We start from the raw sequence: 13526 nt of genomic DNA, 5'->3' as shown, positions 1-13526 counted from the left end.
GGGGACCATACTACTGAATTATTGTTACAATTGTGAATCACCATTCAACACTGCGACAGGAAGCCATTATTGCAGAAGTTCAGGTGCGTGCATGAACATCTTCCTGGTTTTGTACTATAACACTCTAAAAGTACATTATAGAAAGTCTTAAAAGCATTGTACTACTTTTATGTAGCATCTACATGAAGCAAACCATACTAACAGCAATTGTCAGTTTGGCTACAGGTAGCTATTTGGTTTCTCAGGAAATTATGAATAGAATAATTTTCAGCACTATACAATAATCACATGCATATCACTACAAAGGATTCCAAGACGACTACAATATGCATGTGTTTGAAATAAAAAAAAAGTTTTGATATGATTTGCACCCTAAGTTAATGATAGACGCTCCGTGATAGTAAAAAATATGATATGATTGGTATTATCCTGTTCTAGTTTTTGTTCTTTTCATGTCTGAGCTAGTCACAAACGGCATTTACATCCAATGACCGTATCTAAGCTGCACCAGCCCCCACTGAGCCTGAAGCACAGTCCCCGAAGTCTGGGTTTCCGAGAGGCTGGACAGCTGTAAGAATATACCTAACCCTGAGTAAGCTTGATGTTCTACCGCAAGCCAATCTATTAACTTAAAAAAATAAGTTACTATTCGCTTTGTCCCCCAATATTGACTTACAACGTAGTGTATATAAATAAAGATTGGGAGAGGGGATAAATGTCCCAAATTTGCAAGCTGTGCTTGCTTTGTGGCAGAAAATGCTGTTTGAAAGCTCCTTGTTCTAACGATTCATAGTAAGGTCTCATTCTCAATCATGTTGGTCTTCTAGATGGTCCTCCCAGCTAACCCATGTTATTTGATGTTCACTTCAGGAGTTGCTGTAGAGGAAACACAAAGATTTGTACTGTAAGTCAGATAATTATAAAATTAGTCTTTTACTTGAATCAGTGCCGACCAGAATAATAATTAGATTCTCAAAAGGACATTAGCGGACATTTATAGTCAGCTAAGGAATTTCTAGTAGGGACAGTTGGAACCATGTCAATTTGACAATAACCTGCTACAGAATATTATAGACATCTTATTCTAGGCTGATATATATCACAACATAAATAACAAAAGAAAACATGTATGTAGTAGTCGTCCGAGAATATTGTCCAGCACACAGTTCTCGCCCGCGGACACGTAAACTAAACAAGATAATCCATCACAGATGTCAGCCGCGGTCGGCCTTACAAATACTAAACCTTGGCAAGTTTTGTCAAGAACTGTTAGAAAGGGGGCGTATTGTCGTGTCAGTATAGTACAGAATGTTTCCTACAAGTATGAACTTGACACCAGGGAAACAGGTTTGGACAAACTGACATAGTGGCGGGGCAAATTCCACCAACGGTCGGCCTTACACAACACGGCGTGGCTCAACTACACGGCAGAATAAATCGTCTTTCCTCTACAGAAACTTGTCCACATCTACCTACGAGTAACTTTCACATCTTTAACATTTACTCTTGGTAAGTTGGAAAACAATGAAGAGACAATTTGGAACACGAAACAACCAGCCATTGCAGCACCCACCTCACACCACCGCCCTTCCTCTCCAACTGAAGCTGGGTCGGTGTGCAACTGGATATTCTGACTGTATTCATCCGCTCCGGACTAGTAATTACTGTATACCAACGAGGATATCAAACATTTAGGCTGTAAAAACAATCATGGTTATAGTATCTTGTTACTGGGCAGATAGAGCACAGTCGGGAAATTATGCCCAGAGTTCAAAACGAAACACGTATAACCAGATGCTGCGAACTTTTCACGTACTACTTTCTGGCGGCACATGTGTACATACTGTCTGAAGAGGATATGCGGTGGCGTGGTCTAGCGAGGCTCACTTGGGGGTTTTCTGTATTATGGCTTCAACACACATAGTTACGCGCCGAAATGATGCATTTGAAGTAATAGTTCAGTCACGGTACACCAAAACAGGCCAAGAAAGGTATCCCCGTAATCCCAACAAGTCAGACCACCACCAGGCTTTCACGAATTGACTGTGCCGTAAACAAGAATGAACGTTCGGAACGTCAAAGTTAGGCCTTTATCAGATTTTTCGAGGTTTCCGCCATGTTTTTTGGCCAATTATACCAGCCGCATGGGGGTTTCGCGGCGCCCGGTTTCTCATCTGTTTCCAGGTCACACGTTTAACCTGGCGTTCGATACGGATGTTCTGGCCAGTGTTCACAACTAGCGGTACTGCCTGTAGTCTCATTTGTTATCACGTATGCTTCCCAATGTTCCATAGAAAAACTCGAACGCATTTCGCGACTTCGGCACAAAATTCGGACGCCGTTTAATACACTGTGCTTTCCACCCGCGGTCGGGCTAGTACGTCAGGCAATTCGGCATACATGTGTAAGCCATGTAGTAAGCCTTACCTGTAATAGTTGTTTTATCAGGATCACTCAGTTTAACCATCCTAATTTTTTCTTCGAACACCCTGTTCACCCTAATTCTCATCGGGACATATCATTCATATTTCTAGTGCCACATACTTACCGACAATCTGTTTTGCTGTAAGTATGTAACGTTATGTAAGGGATATTTTATTTTCGTTCACGACAATTACAGTTATGGGTAATTGCAACTTTGGACTACATATTTTCAGATGGGACAATGATAGAAAGTCTACATACACGTAAAAATTTGCTTGACAAGACTGTACAAATGAAGATGGCAGATTTCCCCTGTGTCACTGGAATGATATAGCCCTGGACAAGAGAATCACCTGTGTCATTGGAATGATAAAGCCTTTCCCGTAAAAAGTTGGCGTGATATGTACTCTTAACAGAGCATACTTGAAAGTGCGTCATTGGTATGACACAGTTTACCACGGGAGAAGTTTTCTATGAAATTAGGCACGGAATATACCCTTAACAGCCCAAACTGTGCGTCATACGAATGACACAGTTTCACCACAGTAAGGCTTCCCGTCAAAAGTTGGCGTAGTATGTACTCTTAACAGAGCATACTTGAAAGTTCGTCATTGGTATGACACAGTTTACCACGGAATAAATTATTCTACGAATTTAGGCACGGAATATACCCTTAACAGCCCAAACTGTGCGTCATACGAATGACACAGTTTCACCACAGTAAGGCTTCCCGTCAAAAGGTGGCGTGGTGTGTACTCTTAACAGAGCATACTTGAAAGTGCGTCATTGGTATGACACAGTTTACCACGGCAGAAGTTTCTATGAAATTAGGCACGGAATATACCCTTAACAGCCCCAACTTTCAAGTGCGTCAAACGAATGACACAGTTTCACCAGTATCATGCATTCTCCCCGTTCCCATGTGCGTGTCATTTCTCATTTCTAGGGAAGCGAGGACATGACATTGAAGTTTAAGCAGATCAAGGTCGTGGACCCCAACGTGGCAGAACACATAGCAGAGTCGTAAGTAACGTTCTGATATTTTTAACGTCCTTGCTAACAGATGATCGGCTATGTTTTATTCAGGTGATATACTCGGCCCGCCGAGTGGGGAGCGACGAAAGCTGAATGACTCACGCTAGATGACATACTAAGTGCATATTACTTTCTTTTAATCCTGCAGTGCCCGACTGAACGCCGGAATTCGGGTCAGGGCCGGGACCAAAATCAGGCTCGAACTGAACTGGTACCACGCATCAGGAGTAGATTTCTGGGTATCTGTCTACATGAAGAAGGTAGGTCCGCCTTTATTGTACATTCAGAAAAAAGGAAATATTTTGGCCAAGAACCAGAGACGTCCGAGCGAATGTGAGCGGCGAGCCGGCGCCAGACCACAGAAGTTGGGGCGGAGTTAGCCCTATAGTGTTAATTAATAAAAATGACTACTATTGACAATAAAAATGACTACTATTGACACAACAAAAGTACAGCGACTTTCGTAATGTAGGGAGACATATGTAACTAACAAATTCATGCCATACTTGCCATATATTTATAAAAGCATAGGGCACAGACTTGGCTATGATAGACAGATTGTTCAGCTACGCCAAGAAGTAACTTTTCAGTGTTATTAGTCTGTCGCTTTGTTGATTATTGAAATATTGAATGGATCTCAGTAATCAATGAATTGCTTTGTATGAATTGCTTTGTATCTTGTATGTTGTGTGCAGGAGTAGCTGGAATGCAGAAGCCGATCGGGCAGGAGTTGCAAGTTCGGCAGGCACCCGAGGCAGAAAAAAGGAGTGTTCACACCTATAACAGCAGTGTCATTGCATTGATACGCCCTTAAGATGGTTAAACTTTAGGAGCGCGTCCCTCCCTCAGACTGAGGGAGGGGCACCCCACAATGGTGTATGTGAGGTATGGATTACCTGTAGAACTGCACAACTTGCACTTCTTATGCCCTAACCATGACATTGATGATTTTGGTAAATATCTAATTACATAAAGTACCATCATCGAGGTGGCAATGTTTTCGGGTAGCATTTGTTTGTTTGCTTGACTATGAACAGCATGTCTCGAAAAGCTATTGATTGACCTTTTTAACACCAAAATGCTATGAATTTCAACTATCTTACTGCTCCAAAGCATGACTACCTTTTAAAGGCAAATATGTTTACTTTGCATACCAGGAAAATTTCTTATAAGGGAGATCGTAGCACTTAAAATACCATTTTGCTCTATGTTTTCAACTCCGCCTTCAAAACATGCAAAAAGGGGCAAAAAATGTATTCATTGTTATATAAGTAAAAAGATTTGTAAACATTTATAATATAATAAATTTGAATATACACACACATACACACACAAACATACACATATAGCCTGGGTGCCATCCGTTTTGTAACAGGGCTCCTTTGCACTTAACAGGTACTGAATACATGCAGCAGTTGGAGACGATACAAGCAGGCATTGCAGAGCTCGAGGCAGCCTCAACAGAAGTGGCACTGATCTCATCCCAGGAAGAAAAATGACAGCCAACACAGAATGGTAAAGGGAAAGGAAGAGGGAAGGCCAAAGGGAAGGGAAAACGTAAGAGGAAAGAAGATGACTCACATTTCGACATGGACGCCCAGCTGAACTTCAAGGTAGGCCAGACAAAAGGCTGGTCCAAGGCACTGTCAGCAGACCTGATGGACAGCTAGAGAGGCGCTGACAGGTTGATAATCAACGTGATCACCTAGAACTACATGTACCTGGTATGAGGGGCTTATTTTGTACCACAAGTGCATACCAGTGCCTGAATCTGAGAAGTGGGAGGAGCTGACATTCTGTGCACAAGACAACAGTACACAGGACCGTGCCGAACATAACGCCAGTATCAACGGATAATCTGCAATGCATTAAAATTATATATTATTACATTGACATAATATTGTTGATACATGTATGTACTTGTTATGGGGGAGAGGACATCATTTAAGTAAACAACTTGAAAGTTTTCCCCTAAATTTCCCCTACACCTACCATTGCCAATATTAACTATTCAATTTGGAAATTGTACGCTAACTTCGTACATTTCACCCTGTTGCTGGACATTTTCTCCACAGAAGATGACAGTGGATGTTTGTTTTGAAAGACTTCCCTGTTGTCATCACCTATCTGGTTTGAAGTAACAAATACAAATTATTTTCTTTTCAGATTGCTGAACAACCTCAGCCTATTAAGTGACAGTCCATGGCGCTGTACTGTAAAGCTGGATGACGTCATCAGCTTAAGACCGACCTCAGCTGACCAGTGGGATTGTGGAGTTTTATGGAACTTCAAGGTCAGTTTTTTTGTTGTTCTGAGCAGCCATAATTGTTTACTACTTACGTTTAACCCTAAACAGTACACCTGGGGTCCGCGCGGACCCCAGCACTATATATTCTGTAATATCTTTTTTGTTTCTAAAGATTTTTTTCTGAAATTTTAGGTAATTGTTACCCACAAAGTTGTCTCTCAATACAGTGCAGAAAACTGTTTCTACCATTTATAAAAAAAAATTATATCTGATTTTCTTTTGGGGTCCGCGCGGACCCCAGCCTGCTTTCGATCATAATGGATACACTGGCGTTCTTATACATTACCTTATTTCCGTTTTTATATGTTTTTATGCACTCATCGTATGTCTACCAAGTTTTCAGAGAATGGTGTAGTAATAGAATTAAATTTCAATAACTTTGGTGTAATTATGACGTCATATGATGTCAGAGCTAATAATATAGTCCGCCATATTGGATTTTGACCAATGACGTCATCAACTTAGTATATTCTATGCACATTAAATTATTTAACTTATATTTAATTATGTAAGATGTTATTAATGTTAGAAAAGAAGTGTAATTTAATATAAAACTCAGAAAATTTTTATGTTTAAACCAAAATTACTTCTATTTTCAAAAAAATAGCCCGTTGCCATGGCAACACGAAAAAACATTAACTTACTAGTATTAAACTAATATGAACTTTTTTCCAGAGACATTTTAGGAAAGGTCTCCAAATTTGATACTTCTAGCGCAAGCCGTTTAGCCGCTATCTGAGATCAAAGTTGGGCCTCAAAAGCCCCTTCAGTCTGAAATGGGTTTAAAAATCGGGTATTTCTTCTTGTCTTCTTTTCTTCACCAAAAAAAAAAGTTCAAAATGTATGATTTTTGAATGTAATGTGGACACAGAGGTTCCCACATCAGTTTGCAAAACAATTGAGCTGGTAGCATGTTGATAATTTCTAAAAATTAGCAAAAAAAACTGTTCTGGGGTCCGCGCGGACCCCAGGTGTACAGATTAATCAGTCCGGGAAGGTGTACTGTTGAGGGTTAAGCGTAACACTGTAATACATATTAAATGACTTTCTGGTATAGATGAGGACGAATGAATAGAGGATTGCAGAGTGTTTCAGGTCTATATCATGTACGATTAATAATTGTCTCAGCTGTTAATATCATGTTACATATATCCTTGTCCAATTAATCCAAGTGCATCTCCCCGAAAAAAGGAACAGTTGGATCATAATATTTTCACTGGCTGAGCTGTTCAATGCAAGTTCTTACAAGCAATTATTGTTTTATCTATGCTGAAGTCTGTGTGAAACAAATTGTGCTATGGTTTGTCCTTTCCTGAGACCAGTTCAAAGATCAGACTCAGCAAATGGCCAAAGTGGCCAATAGTCTGCTATTTAAACATGGTAAAAAAAACTTGCACAGACTAGTCATTAGTATTTGCTCAATTTATATACAAAGTTACAGTGTTGAATAACCGACTACACCATGCAAAGTGAATCTAGCAATATGGTTCATGGTGTTATATCAATGGCCATCACTCATCAGGCTAAATCATCATGTTGTATTGCAGGCACATACCCAGGGGACAAACCGCATGGGAATTCACATGACCCGGATTCAGCAGATGTGCGGTGTCGATGTGAAACAATGGAGAAAATCGGTAAGTTTACTTATGAAGTGAATCAGGTTAATTTTGTTTTGTAAATTGCATGGCTCAAACCAATGTTTATTTGAGGTAACCACACTGTAGGAATATCACATATGTACCTACAGTTTTCAATTGCACTCTGCACAAAATAATTCACACCAATACATAGTGCAGTTGTGATCAATACCAATATTAAAAGCACTGACTGCTCTCCACTGTACTGGTTCGAGTTTTCCGACTGTGCACAGGCGAGTCCCGGATGCCACACTGGTGCACGGTACTCCAACCCTTTGTTTGGTGATGAGATCTTCAATGGAAATAAGATTGATAGTTTCTTGTTTAACATACAGTAAACCGTACATCTCTAATTATGGCCTATGTTGTTGTTATCACTTAAGGTACTGCTGCCTGTGATGTTATACCGAGCATAGCATTTCGGAGGCAGGAAGAGGAACTGCCACTAGCAGTACAGCCAGCAAACGTCAAAACAAGTCAACAAGCGGTACAGGGAGGCTAAGAAGAGGAGAGGCGGAATGTCAGCGTCCGGGAACAACGTTGCTGACCACCAGAGGAGGACGTGGTTGCGTTCTGGCAGGGAAATGGTGATGATCTCCCACTTCTCAGCAGATGTGCCCGGATGTACCTTATTGTACCAGGTACAAGCGTTCCCAGCGAAGGAGTGTTTAGCACTGGGGGCGACATAGTCTTAGCAGAAAGGGCACGGTTGGATCCGGACTGTGTCAATATGCTCCTCTTCTTAAACAAGCAACACGAACACTTAGTTAACTTAGATAAGTAAACACATAGACCGAGAAAGACTGACATAGTTCTGAGCAGATGGTTTTCTAATCAAGTTACATACTTTTCTACACTGCAGAGTTGGAAAGCAGCTTTTTTCATTATATCCTATATCCTTTTAATGTTTGTTTTCCAGTACACTCAGATCATTCAGAATGCTAGGGAGTACCGATTGGTTGCGCTTTTAAGTAAGCGTTGCTGAAACAAAGTGCTCTGGATATTTCAACTGTGCAAAGACAACGGAATCGCCACGGCAGGCGACTGTTCTCATGTTCAGGCCACTAAGGGGCTTGCGAGAGAAGGAGATGTACTAAGTGCTGTCAAAGTATGCGGACACTCCCATTGGCACAGCAAAGGACGTGAAAATGGTGATTGCTGAGGCTGAAGAAGAACTGGTAAGCCACCCTCCAATCCAGTTATTTACCTAGGTTTTAACTTTCACTGTCTGAATGTGCACATAACATATACAACATTTTGCGTCTTTACTGTCTTATAATAAATCTTCTTTAAGAATGTACATTCAATGCTTTACAGTATGTTGTTACATTGATGTCTCTTGTAGTAGTATCAATGTACTGCTTCACTCTAAGTTCTGCTGTTAACTTCTTTAAGGAAAAGGACAGCCTGTCATTGCCACCAATGGATCACAAGGAGAAGAAGGCACGGCTGGATGCCTTCCAACGAGAAGGGATGACTCCTGAGGTAGGACATCCTGGTGAAATCTTACCTTTATGCCAATTATGAATTTTTCTGTCGTATATATTTCAGTTCCTACAAAACCTCGACGAGTTACCAGATTACTACCATTGGTACCAAGAAAACTTGCTGGATATTACGCAGTAAGAACGCAACACTTTCTATGTACACATTTAGAATAACATTTAACAGATTGTGCAATATTCCAGAATGATTTAATTTTTCCAATGGACAACTGAAGTGAGTGAATTAGACCTTTAGTAGCAACCGTTTAGTTACCTGAATGATCTGCTACAAGCCAATTAATTAACTATTTGCTCTTTCAGACTGTGTCACAAATACACAGTCTGAAAATTATGCCAAAAGTTTAAACGCAAACACTTTTAACTTGACGTTTCGTCCTTAACCGCACTACTTCCTGTCGGCACTTGTGTACATCATGTCAACGGACGCTATGCGGTGGCGTGGTCCAGCGAGGCTCACTTGGGGTCTACGGAAGAACTCAATGCATTGAAGGCAACCAATCAGTAACAAGTCATTTCGCCCATTACGAACGAACAGGACTTTCAATAAGTTCTTTTGTCGGAATCATGGATAATGAACATTGGATGGGGTTCATCTATATCTTTCAAAGACTGGCTGAAAGAGAGGACTTATTGGAGGAGATTGCCAACACGATTCCTAACGTAACAACAGCGCTGCCTAACATTAACGTCACATAAGTTGGATGTACAGCTCCAAATTGTAGCTGTTTTTAGCTCCAACTGGTCTGGTATTACAGCATATGGCTTGTATTAAGTGCCTCATACGACCGTATCGGTCTCCAGACTTCAAAATACTATCAGATGTTTCGTTAATACGTACTGTTGCTTGCAAGTTATTAACAATCTCAATTTTCAAGACGTACTTACGTACATTACAAGGTGGACACTTGCTGTTACCTATGCCACTGGAAGTTGTCTCTGTGTGAACATGGATATTCATTTGGGAAATACTTCTAACACAGATGCCGAGAGTCAACAGGAGAAAAGTTTCGTTTTTGGATTCTGGGACAACTAGAGTGCCAAGCCGGTCCGGGGAGAGCGCCATGACAGGTTGGTAAGGCTACCAGAATCATACCAATCAGGATGCTGGGAAAACATAACCTCCCTCACAACGCTGAAAAATATCAAGTCTGAAGGTAGATCATTGCCTGGAAAACCAGAACCCCATCCACTGCGTTGTAAGTAGAGACGCTTCCTTACTACATTTCAGAATGTAATGAAGATAAAAGCAAGAAAGCTGGAACATATGAAGTTAATAAAGAAAAGAGTCGGCCCTCATAAGTCATACATTGTTTCCCTAAAATACAGCAATGGGGACGGGTCTATTCTTGCAGTTTGCACAGATTTTGTTGCTGTTAAAATGTTCAACTTCTTCGAGAATAACGTACTTATTGATGGAACAGGCTTTGGCCATTTTGTGGATGTAGTGTGGTCCCTTCAAGTAGATGTGGATATTCTTAGGGCGGATTCATACCCAGTGTGTGAATTTTTCACAGTAAATGATAATACATCCTATTTTAATCTGCAAAGCAATTTGTCAGGAATGGGAAGTGGACCACCAGTAGAGCCTTCGCTGGTAAAGCTTGATGCTGATCCGGCAGAATGGAAAGATGCAAGGAAAAACTTTCCATATGCTTCACAGAACTGTCCTATGTCTAACTTTTTCAAATGCTGAAAAGAAGTTACAGGAGCGGGAGTCTATTGTAGTTGAAGAAGGGTATTACGCTGGACAGACAGGTCAGGTGCAGAAGTTCGTGAACAATGTAAATTCTACTATGAAGTGTCGCACAGAGGGTTGCAATGGAATGTTGATTCCCGTAAAGGATGGCACCAAACAATGTCTTTTACAAAGACAAGTATCAGCAGTCCAATGCAAAGGTTGTCTGTGTCTCAAGCAAAACATTAAGGGAGTTAAGGCAGACATTTAGTGGTTGGGAGAAGGTGTTCGTAAAGGAGAAGGGGGTACTACCTTGTGCACATGATGTAAGCAAGGATAAAGAAGCGTCTGCTGTACAAAAAGGATCAAGTATGCAGAGCACATCCTCAGAACACTTGGTGTAGATAAAGCTTAACTTTGCGCTAGTATTCAATTGCCCAGTGTTGACCACTGGGCGGAATACATGGTTCTGTGAGGGACTGGCACCCCTCCTCCTGTCCCTAATGCCACCGCTGCACCATGGGGCAGAATAAATGCATTTTTAATTTTGCGCTAGACATAGACATAAGATGAATGGAATAAAGCAATAATAGATGATTAAGATAAATTTAGTTTTAAAACTGACATGCACAGGTTGTAATTGACACCGGGCAGGCATCAGGGTTGTTTTTAGCTTCTACACATGTATGGCCAACAAATATGTCTGCTGGAAGCGACATATCGGACATGCCGGTATTCAGTCCCCTCTTCTTCCTGTGTGTCCGTACGGATGTCTCCTACGCCGTGGTCGGCTGCTTTATTGTGCAGAAGGAGTCAGGAGTCATTGAACGTCTTCAAGGTGTGGAATCCTGACTGGATGCCAAGCCACTTCATGGTGGATAAATCTAACATGGACATCAATGCCCTGAAGACAGCGTTTCCAGGTAAAGGAACAGTTATATGAGTTATATTCTGCTGTAGTCTTGCACCTTTTTCGTGTATACTGGTATTAAGACTCAAGGCCTGGTAACTTTTCAGAAACATTTAATTAAAGCAGCCTAGTGACTTGGCAATATGTCATCACATACACCTTTAATGAAAACTTCCCTTATAATACCAATACTTATTTTATCTTTGTGTATCTGTTTACAGCTATGGAGCTCCTAGAAAAGATCAACAACAGTGATGTGGAGCCAAGGGAAGAGCTGCATGTGGTGGAAAGCCTGGTTGGCAAGAAGAGAATGAAGGGCCAAATACACTACCAGGTTAAGTGGCAGAGCTACCCACCAGAGTTTAACACATGGAAACCGTACAAAAATCTGGTCAAGTGGCTGGGCAAGTCAACCATACAGGAGCCTGCAAAGCACCACACAGACCAAGTGGTTGGAGGGGAGGCTGCCATGCTAACCAGATACAATGGCGGGTACAGCTGGGGAGACTAGGCCAGCAGGAGCAGGATTCTGGGTGCAGGGATGCTGTGCCCACTGCAACCCTAAAAAAATAATAAATCTGAGGGTAGAAAAGGGTTAATGCAGCAGGAATCACACCCTCCCCTAGACCTTTGTGACAATCAGAAGGCTACAATCAAAAGGTCCTGGCGCCCTACATAGGGTTATGCTCGCGCCACCGACAGTTATGCTCTGGACAGAAGAAACAATCAAGAAACGGACCTGAGATGACACCGCATACCTGGATGCAACTGGTGGTGTTCTACTACTTCACTTCTAAGAAGTATGAGACAGTTCGCAACGATATTGTTTGGATAAAAGGAAGATACACATTTCAAATAATGATAGATTTGTCACTTTCGTTTCAGGCATTCCTATTATACTCAATGTCAGTGTAGTAATTTGATGGTTTTAAATGTATATAGCTATGCTGAAATTAAGACATATATCATTTCTGTTTACAGCGGAGATTAACAGGCAGTACAAAGATGAAAAGATCAAGCTGTACAGAATGGTCACTGCTGCAGGGTGAGGGCAACCCACAAGGCACGCAAGAACAAGCCAATTGCCCTCACGGATGCCAACCGACAACAAAGACAGCAGGACCTCATGATCAGCACAGTGGTTGGGGATGCCCTGTTGTCCCTGTGAGATACTAGAGTTGTGTTACCATATATATGTATTTGTTATTTTTTCACAGACAAACCTCCAGATGCAACTTCATATCGTTCAGGCGGACGACCAAACCACACGTAGTGTACAAAGAGCGGGAACTGAATGCAAAGCTGGAGGAGGGAAAATCTGATCCGCCTTGGACAGGTCTTCCTCCTCGATGAAGAACAGTCGGGACTCAGTGATATTGACCAACGTCCAGGCACCATACTGCAGGGAGGGCCACGGACAGCCCAGGTTTATGTCCTCCTCATGTGGTTCACGCATCAGTTGATCGCAAAATCACATTTTTACATGTAACTCAACAATGAAGAAAATTTGAGCAAAGAACACCGGCTCACAGTTGTACGCTCACCGGTACTAATTTTCCGTTGTGCCTGATCATCGCACACTAGGGGAAGTGAACTTGTGTTATTTGGGACCTAATTTAGACCTTGAATAACTTCAGTGTATTTCATACCGAGATAACCAGCTGGTGCACATAACACTGTCTTTTCAACTGGTTCTGCAACTGCTTTAGGAACCTTTTATGGCTTCCAGAAGCCCCTTTTAGACATTAAAAAGTCTAATAAGTCTAATAAATCTATATGACAAAGTATTGAAACTGAACATGGTAAAACCAAACTGTCCGACAACAAGTCACAGAACTACTGCGACTATGCCTCACCAACTACGACTATGCCTCACCACTACATACTTCAATTATGAGGGAAAGTTCTCCTCCCAGGTTGAGGGTGCTGCCATGGGCTCACCCGTAAGCCCGATTGGGGCCAACCTTTACATGGAATGGTTTGAGTCACGTGCCCTCACCACCTTCCCCAACCCTCCCAAGGTATGGGT

This window comes from Branchiostoma belcheri, unplaced genomic scaffold (genome assembly GCF_001625305.1).
Source record: "Branchiostoma belcheri isolate BF01 breed outbred unplaced genomic scaffold, Haploidv18h27 scaffold268, whole genome shotgun sequence".
Taxonomy (NCBI): domain Eukaryota; kingdom Metazoa; phylum Chordata; class Leptocardii; order Amphioxiformes; family Branchiostomatidae; genus Branchiostoma; species Branchiostoma belcheri.
The sequence above is the reverse complement of the archived record's forward strand: the minus strand, read 5'-3'. Positions refer to the sequence as shown.